The sequence below is a fragment of the Callithrix jacchus genome, chromosome 11 (genome assembly GCF_049354715.1).
Source record: "Callithrix jacchus isolate 240 chromosome 11, calJac240_pri, whole genome shotgun sequence".
In the NCBI taxonomy this organism is placed as follows: domain Eukaryota; kingdom Metazoa; phylum Chordata; class Mammalia; order Primates; family Cebidae; genus Callithrix; species Callithrix jacchus.
Genome location: NC_133512.1, coordinates 34,718,229 through 34,735,833, shown reverse-complemented (window position 1 = coordinate 34,735,833; position 17,605 = coordinate 34,718,229). Strand labels below are relative to the sequence as shown.

General features: G+C 41.5%; 1 protein-coding gene and 1 non-coding gene across 12 annotated transcripts in view; one reads left to right on the top strand and one right to left on the bottom strand.

Moving 5' to 3' along the window:
• IGF2BP3 (insulin like growth factor 2 mRNA binding protein 3) overlaps positions 1–17,605 on the bottom strand; it is a 157,654-nt gene that overhangs the window by 74,250 nt on the left and 65,799 nt on the right. The gene's annotated exons all lie outside the window — the stretch shown is intronic.
• On the top strand, positions 7,833–7,905 carry LOC118144001 (small nucleolar RNA SNORD65). The gene has a single exon (XR_004728474.1). It is a non-coding gene; the product is annotated as a small nucleolar RNA SNORD65 (small nucleolar RNA).

The following is a 17,605-nucleotide window of genomic DNA, read 5'->3' as shown; positions in this document are numbered from 1 at the left end:
ACTGGGGAAAAAGGGTAAGGGAGAAAGGCTTCTATGGGAAAATAAATGGGTTTCAAGGGGAACAGAAGACAAATTTTGCAGTAATATTTGTTTGCACAGATGAGAGTGGTTGTCTCCATCTTTCTTTTTCAGGCCAGAAAATTCCTTGAGAGAGGGGATTTTTAGCAGCCTCATTCCCAGAAGTTTCTGCCTTTAAATTATGGAATTTCTGATTAGGCTTCTTTCTGCATCTGTTGAATCTCAAATCTCCTTAGTTTAAAATAATCTTCATACCATCTCGGGGGGTTACAAGTAGATACTCACAAAAGCAAACATCCATATAGACCCTACACATAAATGCTCATCACACCTTTATTTTTAGTAGTCAAAAACTGGAAACAACCCAAATGTTCGCCAACAGGTAAACAAGTAACTTGTGGTATATCCACGCAACAAATCACTACTCAGCTATCAAAGGGAATGAGCTGTTGACTCACACATCACAGGTAAATCTTAATGGTTTCACATGTGTATATGTATGTCAAAGCTTATCAAAATGTGCACTTTAAAGATGTGTTTATGTCAGTCATACCTCAATAAAGCTTTTTTTTAGAAAGACCTAATAATTCGAAGACTTAAGTTGTTATAAATCAGTACAAAAGTGAGAATTACTCCCAATGTTTAATGTGTGAAAAGGCTCCAGGTTTAAGTGAGAAAAACAAAAGCAGAAAATTACATGCAATATATTCAGTACTGTTTTTTTTTTAATTACCAGACTACACAGATGGGAAAAAAAAATTGGATAAATCTTTAATCAACACATTGTAACTGTTTGCCCAAAAAGTGTGAAGACTATCAGACATATACAGTTAGAGAAAAGAAGCCATGAATAGAACTGACAGTCAAAAATAAATGATCAGGCTGAGTGTGGTAGTCATGCTCATAATACCAGCACTTTGGGAGACCAAGTCAGGAGGATCCCTGGAGGTCAAGAGTTCAAGACTAGCCTGGGCAACACAGCAAAATCCCTTCTGTACCCCCCCAAAAACAAAAACAAAAACAGCTGGGCATGGTGGTATGCATCTATAGTCCCAGCTACTTGAGAGACTAAGGCAAGAAGATCACTTGAGCCCGGGAGGTTGAGGCTGCAGTGAGCCGTGATTGAGCCAGTATACTCCAGCCTGGAGACAGAGTAAGACTCCGTCTCTAAAATACACACACACACGCACGCTCTCTTCCTTTGACTATTGGCCAAAAGATAGGCAAATATGCCAAGTGAAATAATAATGCTAGTTTCTGCAGACAAAATTGGCTAAGATTTTGAATTATTTTAGCATGAAGTATGCTGGGAAGGATATGAATAAACTATGTCATGTCTATTATTGGTGAAAAGTATAAAGAAGCATAGAATTTCTATAAAAGTTTTGTTAATATCAAATGGCTTAAAAATTCACTCTGATCTGCTAACTCAATTTCTGTGTATACCTGCTTAGAAGTATGAAAGGTAATACACCAAGACACTTTTGAACTTTAGTTTTCAAATTGTAGTCAATGAACCTGTTTAATGGGAAAGAAGTACATTTAAGTCATTCTTTAACTGAGGCTTAAAAAATTAACTTGAAACCAAAATACCAACTAAACAATCATAGACCTGTCCCTTGACTGACCAGGACATGAAGAATACAGATGAAGCCACTGAGCTACTGGCAAGCAAAGAGTGCCACTAGTTGGGGGTAAACCACCACAGCTCTGTTGGGAGTAGCTGGTGGGAAGATTCAGATAACAGGGCAACCCCATTCTAGGACCTCCCACTCCTGCACATAAATGAAATCCCTCAAATGCCAGCTTGAATTAAATACAAAACCTATAACAGCACAAATATCTTTACTCCTTTTCCTCCCTCTTCATGGGCTATGTGTAGGCAGCACAGGAATGCCAAAGCCACAACTGTATAGCACAAAACTTTCATTTTTGAAAAGGCAGCTAAAAACTTCACAGCTGTTTCTGTCAATTTAGATCTGTTGCTTTTTTTTTTCTTCCTCGCTCTGTCACCGAGGCTGGAGTGCAGTCGTACAATCTTGGCTCACTGCAACGTCCGCCTCCAGGGTTCAAGCAATTCTCTTGCCTCAGTCTCCCAAGTAGCTGAGATCACAGGTGTGTACCACCGTGCCCAGGTAATTTTTTCTATTTTTAGTAGAGATTGGAGTTTCACCATGTTAGCCGGGCTAGTCTTGAACTCCTAGCCTCAAGTCATCTGCCCACTTCAGCCTCCTGAAGTGCTGGGTGGGATTACAGGCATGAGCCACCATACCCGGCACTTTTTTTTTTTGAGACAGTCTCACTCTGTCACCCAGGCTGGAGTGCAGTAGCACACTCGCAGCTCACTGCAACCTCTACTTCTCAGGTTCAAGCTATTTTTGTGCCTCAGCCTCCTAAATAGCTGGGATTACAGGCGTGTGCCACCACACCCGGCTAATTTTTATATTTTTAGTACAAGTGGTGTTCAGCCATGTTGGCCAGGCTGGTCTCAAACCCCTTACCTCAAGTGATCCACCCACCTTGGCTTCGCAAAGTGCTGGTATTACAGGTATGAGCTTCTGTGCCCGGCCTTGTCATTGCCTTTTAAAATCTCAGTCCTATGGCTACTGACATAGCTGCATTCCGTCCCATGACACTCTTACTTTCCGGGGTGCAACGACAGCTTTAACAGCTGTAATGGGTTTTTTTTTTTTTTAAGACACTCAAACTTTCTGATCTATTCCTGGAAGCCAGTGCTCATCAATTTTTAACTTCTTCGAACTGAGCCCTAAACAAAACATGAAACTAGGACTTCTATTACAGTGACTAAGGTACTACAGACACTTACTTAGAATCAAGTATCACCAAAGAAAGGCAGAATAATCTGAGAAATGTTTCACCTAAAAGATGATGAAAGTCCTTTAAAAATGATAAAAAGCACTGACTATTGTCTGTAGACAGGCCCAGTACACATCACAGTTGAATAAATTATAACACAGAAAGTAGAGCAGCAAGATCAAAATGAGCAAGAAAGTGAGGCAAGAAGGAGTTTTTGTCTTTAAGAGTGAGTGTTCATGAACCACCACTTTTAGGCCTTACTCCTCAATGTATTTAGTTCAAGAAACTGCTAAACATCTAAAACAAAACTAAAAGTTGAACAATCCAGTAAGCCTCATTAACAGCTCTTCCAGGAGGATATTAATGACATAAAGGATAATGCACCCAGATTAAAATGCACAACACTGGTGTCACCTGCCACACACCCTAACCAATATAGCTAAGCTACATAAATTGTTAAAGTAAGTAGTAAAGAAGAGATTGCTCTTCTCTACATTTGCAAATATTGCAAACTGACAGCCAATACTGCCCACAGTATGGCAGATGTGGCCAAAATGAAGGCAGAACCATCAGTCCCTTCCTCACTAACCCTGATGAACCAAGACTTCCCCGAAGCTTAGCTAAGCCTCAAATGAGAAAGGCAACACATTCTGCGAACATGTCAGAGTGCTGGATAGCACAAAGGCTGAGCTCAAGAAAAGCCTGATTCAGTAGGTAGTGCTGTCACAAACAGAAAACCATTTGGAGAAAAAAATAGAAGGAGAGTTAACTAGCTTATCCCATATATATATATATATATATATATATATATATATATACCAGCAAAAATATACAGCTATTAATGATAGTTTCCTCTGGATGGTAGGATTTTAAGTCCTTTTTTCTGTTCTCTGAAGTGAACATAGAAACTGTTTGTTTTGGAGACAGGGTCTTGCTGCTCTGTCACCCAGGCCACAGTACAGTGGCAAGTTCACAGCTCACTGCAGCCTCCATCTCTGGGGCTCAAGGGATCCTCCCACCTCAGCCTCCCGAGTGGCTGGGACTACAGATGTTGGCCACCACACCTGGCTAATTATTGTATTTTTTTTTAAGAGATGGAGGTTCATCATGTTGCCCAGGCTGGTCTTGAACTCCTGGGCTCAAGAAATCCTCCCACCTTGGCCTCCCAAAGTGCTGAGATTACAGGCATGAGCCACTGTGCCTAGCCAAAAAAATTTTTAATTTAAAAAAAATTAAAGTGAACACTATATAACTCCCAGCTGCTCTACAATAGCTACTGATCAATTTCTTAGGAGTTCCTGAAGGACATTTTGATATCTGACTTCCTTAGGGGACACTCAGCAAGTCTCATTAGTCTCCTTGGAATTAACCCACCTTAGCTTCTGTGATCAAAGAGAACTTGCTGTCATCCAAATCAAGATGTCTTCTGTCTGCTAGAGTGGCCTTCTAGAAGGACCCTTTCCATACAGAACGACAGCCTATGCTATCACCTCACCAATGATCACCCAGAATGGTCCTTCATGCTAGTACCAGGCAACATGGTTAAATCAGACACTTCGTTCACAGAAGCCTCCCTCCCACATATACCTTGTAACATGTAAATCAATAATAAGTTATTATTAATAACTAAAAGCTAGTTCAATTGTAATTGATAATCATCTCATGCCTAGGTAATACAGGCATGTGATCTTCCATTCATTGAATAAATGTCAAGGACAGCTGGCTGGGCATGGTTGTTCACACCTGTAATTCCAGCACTTTGGGAGGCCAAGGTGGGCAGATCACTTGAGGTCAGGAGTTCTAGACCAGCCTGGCCAACATGGTGAAACCTCATCCTAAGAAAAAAAAAAAAAAAAGGACAGCTAAGATTCTACCCTGCAATAAGAACAATTTAGACCTATGAGTACTATGCTCAGTTCTGAAACCTACTGTAAGGGACTCGGAAACCGTGTCCCCCAAAGGGAAACAAGCTGTGAGGAATCAGTGGAGGGGATTCTGGGAGGGACAGATGAGTGGTCTGGAGAGTTTCTCAGATAGATGATGGACCATTTGAATGTGCTCTCTTCACACTTTGGGAGGATTTTTATATTCCCAAAGGAACAAAACAAACATGGAAGTTGAAATGAACAGGCCCTTAAAAGATCATCTAGCCCAAGGAAGCCAAGCATGTTCACTTTGCATGCCAGCTGCAAACAACTGGTTGTGATTATCCACAGCCTGTGTGAGAAGGATTCTGTGGCCTAATCTAGGACTAGTGGGAAGAGTTTCTCCTTGAGAGTCCCTCCTGCTTCGAAAGGAGGGAGGCCGAACAAGTACCATGGATTCCCAGCAGTGACCTTCACCTAATGGATTAGATACTTGAGGCCAGCCAAGTTATTAAGTGGTACACAAATCCATACATGCTTTCAAGACTTTCTGACAAGGTGAATAAACAATAATTCCTATACATATGTATACCATAATCTTTCAGATGGGTGTCTGGGTTGTGTGATGTTAAAAAAAAAAAAATTTTGGCCGGGTACGGTAGCTCACACCTGTAACCCCAGCACTTTTGGGGGCCAAGATGGGCAGACCACCTGAGGTCAGGAGTTCAAGATGAGCCTGGTCAGCATGGTGAAACCTCGTCTCTACTAAAAAAGTTTAAAAATTAGCTGGGCGTGGTGGCATACACCTGTAGTCCCAGCTAGTCAGGAGGCTGAGGCAGGGGAATCACTTGAACTCAGGAGGCAGAGGTTGCAGCAAGCCGAGATCACACCACTGCACTCCAGCCCAGCGAGAGAAAAAAAAAAATTAGCGTTACAGGTTTCTAAAGGTGATCTAGTTCACACACCAAGGTCTTTCAGCTACACACACACCTGCACGATTTAAAAAATCTACTTCACAAAAGGATAAAGTTATTTATAATCAACAAGACTTTCAAAAATATCCACTTTGGGAGGCCAAGGTGAGCAGAATGCATGAGCCCAGGAGTTGGAGACCAGCTTTTATAACATGGTGAAACCATGTCTCTACAAAAAATAAAAAATTTAGCCATATGTGCTGGAGCGTGCCGTGCCTGTAGTCCCAGCTACTCAGGAATCTGAGGTAGCAGGATTGCTTGAGCCTGGAAGGTTGATACTGCAGTGAGCTGTAATCGCACAACTGTACTTTAGCCTGGGTGACAGAGGGAGACCCCATCTCCCCTGCCCCTACCCTCCCCAATAACAAACAACAACAACAACAAACCATGAGAGAAGAATAAAGCCAGGGAAAATAAGAGTTAAAATAAATTGATATACAGTTACTGGTGAAGTTGAAGTTAAATATTCTAAAAACATACAGTAGAGGCGACCCTTAAACTCAGTAGCAGACAATATCAAGGCGAACGCAGTCAGTTGGTGAGAAATTATGCAGGCTCCATCATGCGCTACAAAGCTGTCTCTAGTAGTCAAGGGGAGCATATAAGCAAAGGTCCTCTCTTTAAACATTAACAGCACATCAGAATAAAATTCCTACCATACAGAAACAACGCTGTGACCAAAGAAAAGTTTGCTCGTGTTTAGTTGAGCAAGAAAAAAATTAACATGATGAAGTCATGTCCTTTATGGGATAGATGTCATGTAGATTATCTGGAGTCAGAAATATTTGTTCAGCTAGCCAACTTCAAGTAGTGTTAAACAATACTGGAATACTGGAAGTGCACAGAACATGCTCAGAATTGATGGGCATCAAATTTGCTGAGAAAGGAGAATATGGAGTAATGATGGGTATAAACTCAGAGGAGCTTAGCATTAATCCACCCTAATGAGACTGGCATCTGGGGGCACAGCCTGCTCAATTTCACAACCATAAGGAGCATCCCTCACTGATGCTTCTGACTTCCGTGTGATTCATTTTTTCAGCACTAAATATCTGGGGTTTTCCTTAAAAAAATTTTTTTTAAGTAAGAAATTGAACTTCCCCCAAAATAGAAAGCAGATTATGATCAACTACTACTAGGAAGCCTAACCAAAACAACCTGAACTACTTAAATAAGTAAGCAAATCAAGATAAAACACTTGCAATATACTTTTGAAAACATCTGATCCCTGCTAGTGAAGGGCCAACACAGATGGCACCAAGATTTCCATTTGCCACCACCAAAAATTAAGAAATAACACAAAGAAACAAAAAATGAAAACATTTTTTAAGAACTTCGGTGATTTCTGCATCAATAAAACTAATGACCTGGGACCAGGTGCAATGGTTGATGTCTGTAATCCCAGCACTTTGAGAGGCTGAGGCAGGATAGCTTGAGCCCAGGAATTTGAGACCAGCTGGGGCCTGGACAACATGGTGAAACCCTGTCTCTACTAAAATTACAACAATTAGCTGGGCATGGTGGCGGGTGCCTGTAATCCCAGCTACTAGGGAGGCTGAGAATTACTTGAACCCATAAGGTGGAGGTTGCAGTGAGCGAAGACCACACCACTGCATTCCAGCCTGGGCGACAGAGCCAGACTCTGTCCCAAAAAAAAAAAAGAGAGAAAAAAACAACAAAAATACAAACCTCAATGACCTGGAACAACAAATTTTTATCCTATTCTTTTGTACTTATCTCCCCACCCCACCCATACACAAAAAAATCCAGTGAGTTTTTTTTTTAAAACCCAATAATCTATTACTGAGTTGAAAAATTCCCAACCAATATACATTCAGTGATGAATACAGACCAGCAAGTCCACACCAGCCATTGTTCTGGGTCTTTGATGATAACAGAAGAGGACACAGCCCTGCCCACCTTAGCTCTGTTGGGGGAAATAGGCACCAAGTAGGAAGACAATTAAAATATAAAGTGATGGCTTGGGAGTGGGGGACAAAGAGGGGTGCACACCTATAGCCCCAGCACTTTGGGAAGCAAAGGAGGGAGGATCACTTTAGCTCAGGAGTTTGATGCAGCAGTGAACTATGATCTCACCACTGTACTGGGCAAGAGACCCTGACTTCCAAAATATGTACTTACACACACACACAGAGCTAAGTCAAATAATCGCCCAAAATAGCTGGAATTACCGGCAGATTGTGCAGCAATAAACCTACAGTTTTCTGAAGAAAAAAAAATACATGAGCGAATGCAAGCCTATATGCCAAGTGCTACCACAGTGTTAAGTATGGGAGAAATACAGGAGAGATGTTTAGTCCAGGTGTGATAGGAATGACATCCAAATTCAGGGCTAAATAACTGGTGGGAATCAAGAAAGATGGAAAGGATCCAGAACAAAATCGACTGTTGGGGGAAAAAGGGGGGAAAAAAGCAGCAGCAAATGGATTCTTGGCAAAGAAAACTTATGCAAAAAGCCCTGAAGCTAAGAGAGGGGTGGGGTTAGGACGTAAAGTACTTCACAGTACCGGAGCACACAACATGAGAATTTCAGCCAAAGGATAAATGCCCCCAATAAAAGTTATTTCACAGTGCAGCAGGGCGAGGCACTAGTCTTATTTGCTGGTTTTCGCCTTGAGCCTATAAGGACTTTTTTTTTGTTAATCCCATTTTCACAGATGGGAAAGGGACTCTATGGTAGTCACCTTTTTCCAAAGTCTCACAGCCAGTAAGAAGCTGGCCTCAAAGTCCCCACCCAGTCTTTCTTTCCATTCAACCATTCTGGGACTTGCCTGAGGTTCAGACCCAGAAATCCCATACCTTTGCCTTGTATTTTAATGAAAAGTATGTCCTAGGTTTACATGGAGAATAACCAAGACCTCAGAAACATTCAGTGAAAATCAGAGCTAGGACGAATCTGTTTTTTGTGAGTCCAGAAAAGCAGACTTGGGCAAGAGATCAACGTTGTCTCGTGTAGCAGATTCCTCTCCAGTACATAGTAAGCACTCTGATAAACTGAAAAACGCTTCTAAGAAGAGGTAGAATCAAGGACAGGGAAGGAGCTCAGCTCCACAGCTCAGGGAGGGGAGACAGAATGGCCTCAGGCCCAGGAGAGCACTGTGTTGTCAACTGCCAGGGTCTAGCCTGAGATGAGGAGCCATGAACTACTAGCACAGTCTCGGCTCTGACGCTGAACTGCAGCCGTCTCCTCTCAGGTCTCAAAGGCACCAGCTACTAACTGGCCTTACACCAACACATGCCTCCTTCTATCTTGTTACCTCATCATAGGAATGCTACATCCTCTATGTGAAATGACAAAATGTATTCTGCACAGAAATCCCTCTAGGTACTGAAGAACTTTATCTTAATGTATTTTCCCACTGAGCAGAGTCCCCACTCTCAAGATTGTGGTCCTACTACCATTTATTTGACACTTGAGTGCTGAGTATGCTGATGGTAAATTGAATAATGGTCCCAAATATATCTACCTCCTAATGCTTAAAACCTATGACGTCACCTTATATGGCAAAAGAGACTTTGAAGGTGTATATTAAGTATCTTGAGGTGGAGAGATTGTAATGGGATTACCTGGGTAAGCCCGATGCAATCATGGAGCCTTACGAAAGGGGTGAGAGAAGAGGAAAAGTCAGAGAGAAGGCAACGTGAGGCAGAAGCGAGGCTAAAGTGGCACACTTTGAAAGAGGAAACCATGAAAGCTAAGGACTACAGCCAGCCAGCCACCAGAACCTGGGAAAGGCAAGCAAATGAATTCTCCCCTAAGACTTCCTGAAGGAGCCAGTCCTCATGACAACCTTGACTTTAACCCACAGAGACTGATTTCAGACTCCTGGCCTCTAGAACAAAAATTTCTGTGGCTTTAAACCAATTTGTTACAGCAGCATAGGCAACTAACATACCTATTCTTATTTTATGTTAGCATATGAATTTTCTGTACCACCAGCCATCCTTGAATTGCTCTAAAATAATCTACCTCTCCCACACACAAAGAAAGTGAAGCAATATTGATGGGTAAAACAAAAGCAGAATGTTGACTATCATTAAGGTCAGGGAGATGGAGGTTCAGGATACTATTTTCTCAATGTGTGTACGTTTGAAAACTCCCCAAAATACAGGGCTTAAAAAGCCACTTTAAAATTCCTACACCATCTCCTACTGAGCCAATATGAGTCCATTTTTTTCCCCCAAACATTAGAACAAGTTATATCTTTAGTTCAACGCCACAACAGGTCCTTGGCTAATGGATAAGGGACACATGGTATAAAAAGTTTGCATCTTTAAACATGTTCTCAGTACATCTAAGAGGTAAACAGGAGCTGAGCAACTAAAGAAACGTTTGTGTTTCCCATATCCTGTTTCTCCAGTATAGTAAATTATGCAGTAAAACAATGTGCAAAAGTTCTCCAAAGTATTATATTGCTTTTTGCTAATCACATATAGGCAAATCCATATAAGATGACCCGATTTCTAATGCAACTCAACTCTGTGAAGTCTGAAACAAAATATTAGGTTGGTACACAGGTAACTGCGGTTTTTGCCATTAAAAGTACTATCTCTGAGCTCTGTAATAACCAGGTGGTTTTGGACTTGGAGAGCCACAGCTGACCTTGTCCTGCTGCTCCACGGTAACATTTTGAGGACACTAGTGTCTTGAGGTTCTTCATAGCCTAAGTACTGTCTTTGCTATACCAACATTACAACCAAAAGGGGCCATTGTGACTGAGGCTGATCCAGCCACAGAAAGCAAGGCACTTGATAAAATCACATCCTTCAATCTGGCTGTACTTGTTAAATCCACTGAAAATTAAGAAATACCTAGAAACACAAGAATTTCCATTTCACACGAGGACAACTTCAAAAGCCGCCTCATGACTGTATGCATGGATCCAACCATAAATACCTACACCAAAGCCAACCATACGTACTGCAGCGTAATGACTATGTGTGAGATGAGTCAGCTCGAAGGGCAGAGGTATTTAAGAAGCTGTTAAAACTTTTTTTTTTTTTGAGATGAAGTCTCACTCTGTTGCCCAGGCTGGAGTGCAGTGGCACAATATTGGCTCACTGTAGTCTCCGCCTCTTGGGTTCAAGTAATTCACATGCCTCAGCCTCCAGAGTAGGTGGGATTACAGGCATGTGCCAAAAGATTTAGTGACCTCCAAGTTTCTCTTCAAAGAATCAGCATGTCAGTATGTTCAGCTCTCTTATTCTTCAATTCTCCATTTTAAACTTTTAACTTCCCTGTAGTTTCAGTAAACAACTTTTCCACCAGTTCTATTCAGTTCATATCTGTTCCCCAGGTCCCCTGCTCAGATCTGACTCATCCCAGTCACCTGCTCCGGTCACCAGCTCTGACCTGTCCTGTAACTGTCCATCCCACCAAACTACCTACCCTGCAATCTGGCTCATACCCCTACTCTCTTTTAAATAGCCAGTTGGAATTAGCTCAGACTGTGCTAACCATAGCCAATAGAGCAATGACACAGCAGTAGAGTCTACCTGCATCAGGAATAAGAAATCCTTCCCCTCTCTTGTCCAGGTGTGTGCTCACCATTGCTCCATCTGTGAGATGCACCCTTCTATAGAAGTAAATTACTACCATACACAGTGGCTCACACCTATAATCCCAACACTTTGGGAGGCTGAGGTGGGTGGATGACCTGAGGTCAGGAGTTCAAGACCAGCCTGATCGACATGAAGAAACCTCATCTCTACTAAAAATACACAATTAGCCAGGTGTAGTGGTGCATGTCTGTAATCCCAGCTACTCGGGAGGCTGACGCAAACCTGAGAAGAGGAGATTGTAATGAATGGATATCATGCCATTGCACTCCAGCCTGAGCAACAAGAGCAAAACTCTGTCAAAAAAAAAAAAAGAAAAGTAGTAGTAGTAGTAAATTGCCTTGCTGAGGAAACTTATATTTGAGAGCTACTTCTTTTGCAGCACGAAAAATTACATTTAACAACATCTGGCTAATTTTTGTCTTTTCAATAGACAGGGATTTCACCATGTTGCCCAGGCTAGTCTCAAACTCCTGACCTCAAGTGAACTGTCCACCTCGGCCTCCCAAAGTGCTGAGATTACAGGTATGAGCCACCACACCCAACCCAAAACGCTGATTTTTAAACCATGTTGAAGAAATGGTCTCCATTTAAAAACTAATTTTTCTGCTGATACAGAATAACCAAAAGTAAAGACACCAATCATATTTAAGATTCGGTCACTGTGGCCAAACAGCAGGATCGCTTCCCAGCAGAACTTGCCTTTACACAAAACCACCAGAGAAACAGTTGCAGGCCCCCTCGTGAGGGAGTTCACCATCAGCATCACCAGAATGAACTGCCAGGAGTCTGATAATCCAGGACCCTTCCTGCCTTGTTACAGGAATTGTCTTTCATCATTCAAAGTTACAGTATGAAAACTACAGGAATTGTCTTTCATCATTCAAAGTCACAGTATGAAAACTACAGCAGGGGCTGGGCACGGTGGCTTATGCCTGTAACTCCAGCACTTTAGGAGGCCAAGGCAGGTGGATCACAAGGTCAAGAGATCAAGACCATCCTGGACAACATGGTGAAACCCTGTCTCTAATAAAAATACAATGATCAGCTGGGCATGGTGGTGCATGTCTCTAGTCCCAGCTACTCCAGAGGCTGACACAGGAAAATCACTTGAACCTGGGAGGTGGAAGCTGCAGTGAGCTGAGACCACACATACCACTGCACTCCAGCCTGGGTGACAGAGTGAGACTCTGTTTCAAGAAAAAAAAAAGAAGAAAAAGAAAAGAAACACAAAACTACTGCAGGAACTCTTCCAAAATTAAGGTTTGAAAAGTCACTGCTAGGCCAGGTGTGGTGACTCACATCTGCAATCCCAGCACTTTGGGAGGCCTAGGTGGGTTGATGACCCAAGGTCAGGAGTATAAGACCAGCCTGGCCATCATGGTGAAACCCTGTCTCTATCAAAATACAAAAATTACCTGGGCATGGTGGCAGGCACCTGTAATCCCAGCTACTCAAGAGGCTGAGGCAGGAGAATTGCTTGAATCCAGGAGATGAAGGTTGCAGTGAGCTGAGATCGTACCACTGCACTCCAGCCTGGTTGACAAAACAAGACTCATCTCAAAAAAAAAAAAAAAAAAAAAGTCACTGTAGTGGCATGAAGCAAAATGCACTATAGGCTGGGCACGGTGGCTTAAGGCTATAAAGCCTGTAATCCAAGCAATTTGGTTGGCCAAGATGGGTGGATCACCTGAAGTCCTGAGGTCAGGAATTCAAGACCAGCCTGGCCAACATGGCAAAATCCCATCTCTACTAAAAGTACGAAAATTAGCCAGGCATGGTGGCGTGCACCAAAAGTCCCAGCTACTCAAGAGGCTGAGGCAGGAGAATCGCTTGAACCCAGGAGACTGCAGTGAGCTGAGAGTGTGCCACTGCACTCTAGCCTGGGCAACAGAACAAGACTCTGTCTCAGAAACAAAGAAAAATGTAGTCTAAGTCCAAAACCACCTGCTTAATACACAGCTCAGAGATATTTTTAGGCTTTTAGAGTTGAGTTGCATTAGAAATCAAATCATCTTAAATGAGTTTACCTGTATGTGATTAGCAAAAGTAATACATACTTTGGAAAACTTTTGTACATTGTTTTACTTTGTGACTTCCTATCCATAAGTATATAAAGCTAAGAAGAATAAAAAACAACTTGAGGGAGGCTGAGGTGAGCAGATCACCTGAGGTCAGGAGTTTGAGACCAGCCTGGCCATCATGGCAAAACCCTGTCTCTACTAAAAATACAAAAAATTAGCTGGGTGTGGTGACCAGTGCCTGTAATCCCAGCTACTCAGGAGGCTGAGGCAGGAGAATTGCTTAAACCCGGGAGGTGGAGGTTAGAATGAGTGGAGATCACACCACTGTGCTACAGCCTGGGCAACAAGAATAAAACTCCATCTCAAAAGAAAAAAAAAAAAAACAAACTTAGAGTTATGTCTGTTAAACTAAATTGCAAATTTCTATCACGGATAAAGAGAGAGAGCTGATGGTAAAGGCAGTTAAGTTCATTTCTATCATGAAAAGATAATTTTTACAGAAAGGAGTATTTATGCAAAACAAAGGAGGTGATGGGAGTAAAACATTTGAGCATTTGGCCAGGAAAAGGGGAACTTAAACCTCGCATGGCAAAGTATTTTAGAAACACACCATCATTTTGGGTGCCTGTGAGGAGAAAGCAGAGCGAAGTGAATGAACCTAGAGACCATATGATGACAAAACAAACTTAGAAGTGGAGATTAAGCAGTTACAAATTTTTATAGCAGATTGACAAGAATTTTATGTGGGGTGAATCTAATAATAAAAATCAGCTTTTGGCTGACTTTAAAATTCCACTGTAATAATTTATTTTCATCGTATTTTACAAAAAAGTCAGTGATCAATTAGAAATTTAAAAATAACTGGTCCTGCGGTGGCTCACGCCTATAATCCTAGCACTTTGGAAGGCCGAGGTGGGTGGATCTCCTGAGGTCAGGAGTTCAAGACCAGCCTGGCCATCATGGTGAAACCCTATCTTTAAAAAAATAAATAAATAACTGGTCCTTTAACACAGCTGAGGAAGGAATGATTTAGAACAGTAATTCTCAATGAAGAAATCTTCACCTCTTAAGGGAGTGATTTCAGAAATCTGTAGATAGGAAAGGGGTTCTTCACTAATGTTTAATGTGTGACCAGGTATGTTGCACATCCTAAAATGTGCAGTACAGCTTCACACAATAAACAGAAGTAGTCTCATGTCCTGCATGGCCTTTAAAGGTGCTCGATATTCAGATGCAGGGGAAACCTATTTATTTGGCCCTATAACCTGATAAAGTATTTACTGCTCAGCTTTCAGATATACTTTATCTTCCAAAACTGTATCATATAAATCAAGATACTATTATATTTTGCCCTGCTTTTCACTATAGAAAACCACCAAACTGAGAGCATACAAGTTTGCATTACCTGTATATTATTCCTGTCTCAACACCAGTATTGATCCACTAAGGATTATTCTACACATGGCACAAGCACTCAGCTATTTCTTTATGTCTAAACTCTGATCATGTCCAAGTATTTACGTAGTGAATTTTTTTTTGTATCAATGATTTCTCTTTTACGTCTCCTTTCCAGTATTACTGGGGCATTATATTGATTTTAAATTACATCTATAAGTGGGTTATATTTTCTGTGAATTTTACTTAAGGATTATAATTGGGACATTACATAGGAGGAAATTATAGATCTCAATAAAAACTGATGAAAGTGGTGCTAACAGTCATAAATGCATAAGCGAACTTGCAGGAGATATTAGAAGTCATCCTTATTTCCATGTTTGAGATGACAGAACTATACACAGTTTATAAACAGTAGCAGCTAAGAAAGGAGGCTCTGCCTAGTTTAAATCCCATTCAGCCAATGTTAGCTGCGACCTTGGCAAGTCTTTCCATTTCTCAATTACTTTTTTGTTGTTTTTTAAAATAAGATTAATGCTAGCCTCTTCCTATATCTAGGGTTGGCTGTAAGAATAAAACAAGAACGAGACTCCATCTAGAGAGGCATTTAGGCAGGCACGGTGGCTCCCAACTGTAATCCCAACACTTTGGGAGGTCAAGGCAGGAGGATCACTTGAGCCCATGAGTGTGAGACTAGCCTGGGCAATGTAGCAAGACCCCAGTCTGTACCAAAAAAAATTTTTTTTTAATTAATGCAGCATGGTGGTGGGTGCCTGTAGTCTTAGCTACTATGGAAGCTGAGGCCGGAGGATTGCTGGAGCCCAGGAGGAGTTCGAGGCTGCAATGAGTTGTGGTAGTGCCACCTCCCTCCAGCCTGGGTGACAAAGTGATACCCTGTCTCAAAAAAATCTAATGGGGGAAAAAAGAGGTCTGCATATTTCCCTGACCATAATCAGCACAATCCACCTGTATGACATTAAGTTAATCTAAAACCCAATGGCAGAGTATTAAAGAGAAGGAAATGAGCTAAGAATATGATAGTAGGCATAATGAGTGAAAGACAAATCAAATACAAGCCTTCTTTTAAACAGAAATCTGAAATCTCACAGTCATTACCATCAGCCAGCTAGAGTAAGCAAATTAAATAATTTCAATCTTTGTATATATACCTGGACACATGTGATATATACTACGGGTAGTGAACATAAAAACAAGACACTAGACCAAGAAAAAAAATCCAGCAAGATGAACACAGAAATCTCTATGTGGATTGATGGTCAAGGTCTGAAAAGCATCATACACTCTCAATTCAACCAACACTTAACTTACTGAGCACCTCCTTTGTCTCCCAAATTGGAATAAAAAACTAAAGAAAGGTCCTGTGAACATATACAATACTAGACATCTAGGGAAGACCACAGAGAAGTACAGCCTTTGTCATCCCCATATGGAAAGTAATATTGAATAGTAATTACTGAATAGTAGTACTGTGTTTTGAGTAAGACAAAGTAGGCCATTCAGGAAAGCAAAAATACAAAGGGGGAAAATGCCGTTAGTACTGACGCAACCCTTGCTTTTCTGGTTGCGGATAATAAAATTAGAAACAGCATTAATAGTGCCCTGTAATTTCCAACTGATTTATTGTTCTAAATCCCTACAAGGAGACTTTGCCCCTGCCCAGTCTTAACTTTGTATATTTTATTCATGAAAACTGGAGGTAGAAAGATAGGAAAAGAGTAACAAGTAAAGGTTTTTACAGACTTAAATTTAAAATGACGGGCACTGCATACACATCTCTAGTGCTGAATCACATGGAAAAACTGAATACGCCTTTCTTTTAAGGTAGTAAAGTCCTATTCAGTCTTAATTCAACCAAAGGTTAACTACAAGTAAAAAATAAATTTTAAAGCAAATTACTTATGAGTAGTTATCCTATTCTTGAGAAATAAAATATCCAAACTTACCTCTTTTGAAATTTAGAAGGCACCAGAAAACAATATTCAAAGAAACAACTTAAACTTTAGTTCCAGGTTGTAGATCCAGACAAATTTCAATAGGCACATTCCACCTTGCTTCTCCCACTGAAAGCAGTTACAAAATCTGGACAATGTATTAAACAGCTATTTGAAGACTGAAAGTAAAGACAGCGGACAGACTGGGAACTCAGCAGTACTACAAGAAGCTGAAGTGATTTATTTGCTTCTTTTTTCCCCTTTGCCATACCCCAGCCTAGACTCAGCAGCAAAAAACTTGGAAGGTGTTAGTGGACGCTGACAAATCTTAGGAGAAGCCTTGTAGTTCTGGCTGGAGAAGCAAGAAAGGAGAATCTAAAACAAGGGTCCCCAATCCCCCAGGTCCAAGACTGTACTGGTCAGTGGCCTATTAGGAACTGGATCACACAGTAGGAGGTGAAAGGAGGTTGAGTGGGCATTACTGCCTGAGCCCTGCCTCCCATCAGATCAGCAGCCATGTCATTAGATTTTCATAGGAGTGCATACCCTATTGCAAACTGCACACGTTGGGGATCTAGGTTGCCTACTCCTTATGAGATTCTAACCAATGCCTGATGAGCTGAGGTAGAACAGTTTCTATCCCAAAACCACCCCCCTTCACTGACCGTGGAAAAACTGTCTTCTACAAAACCAGTCCCTGGTGCCAAAAAGGTTGGGGACCACTGACCTAAAACACTGACAGAGGAAAGAAGTTATATATAGTTCCAAGGTGATGGGTTGAAGCTGTTTGCCTTTTTCTCTTCTGTTTGCCTCTCGTTAGCCATGGACATGCATACAGTTAGAGGAAGTGCACAACCATGCAAGGTATCTAAGGCCCTAGCTTTTCTGATTGGAGAATCAAAAAGGGAAGCCTTAGGGAAACAAAGTACTAATCAAATCACGGAGACAGAAGAGCCCATTTAGCTTCAACATCATGAAGT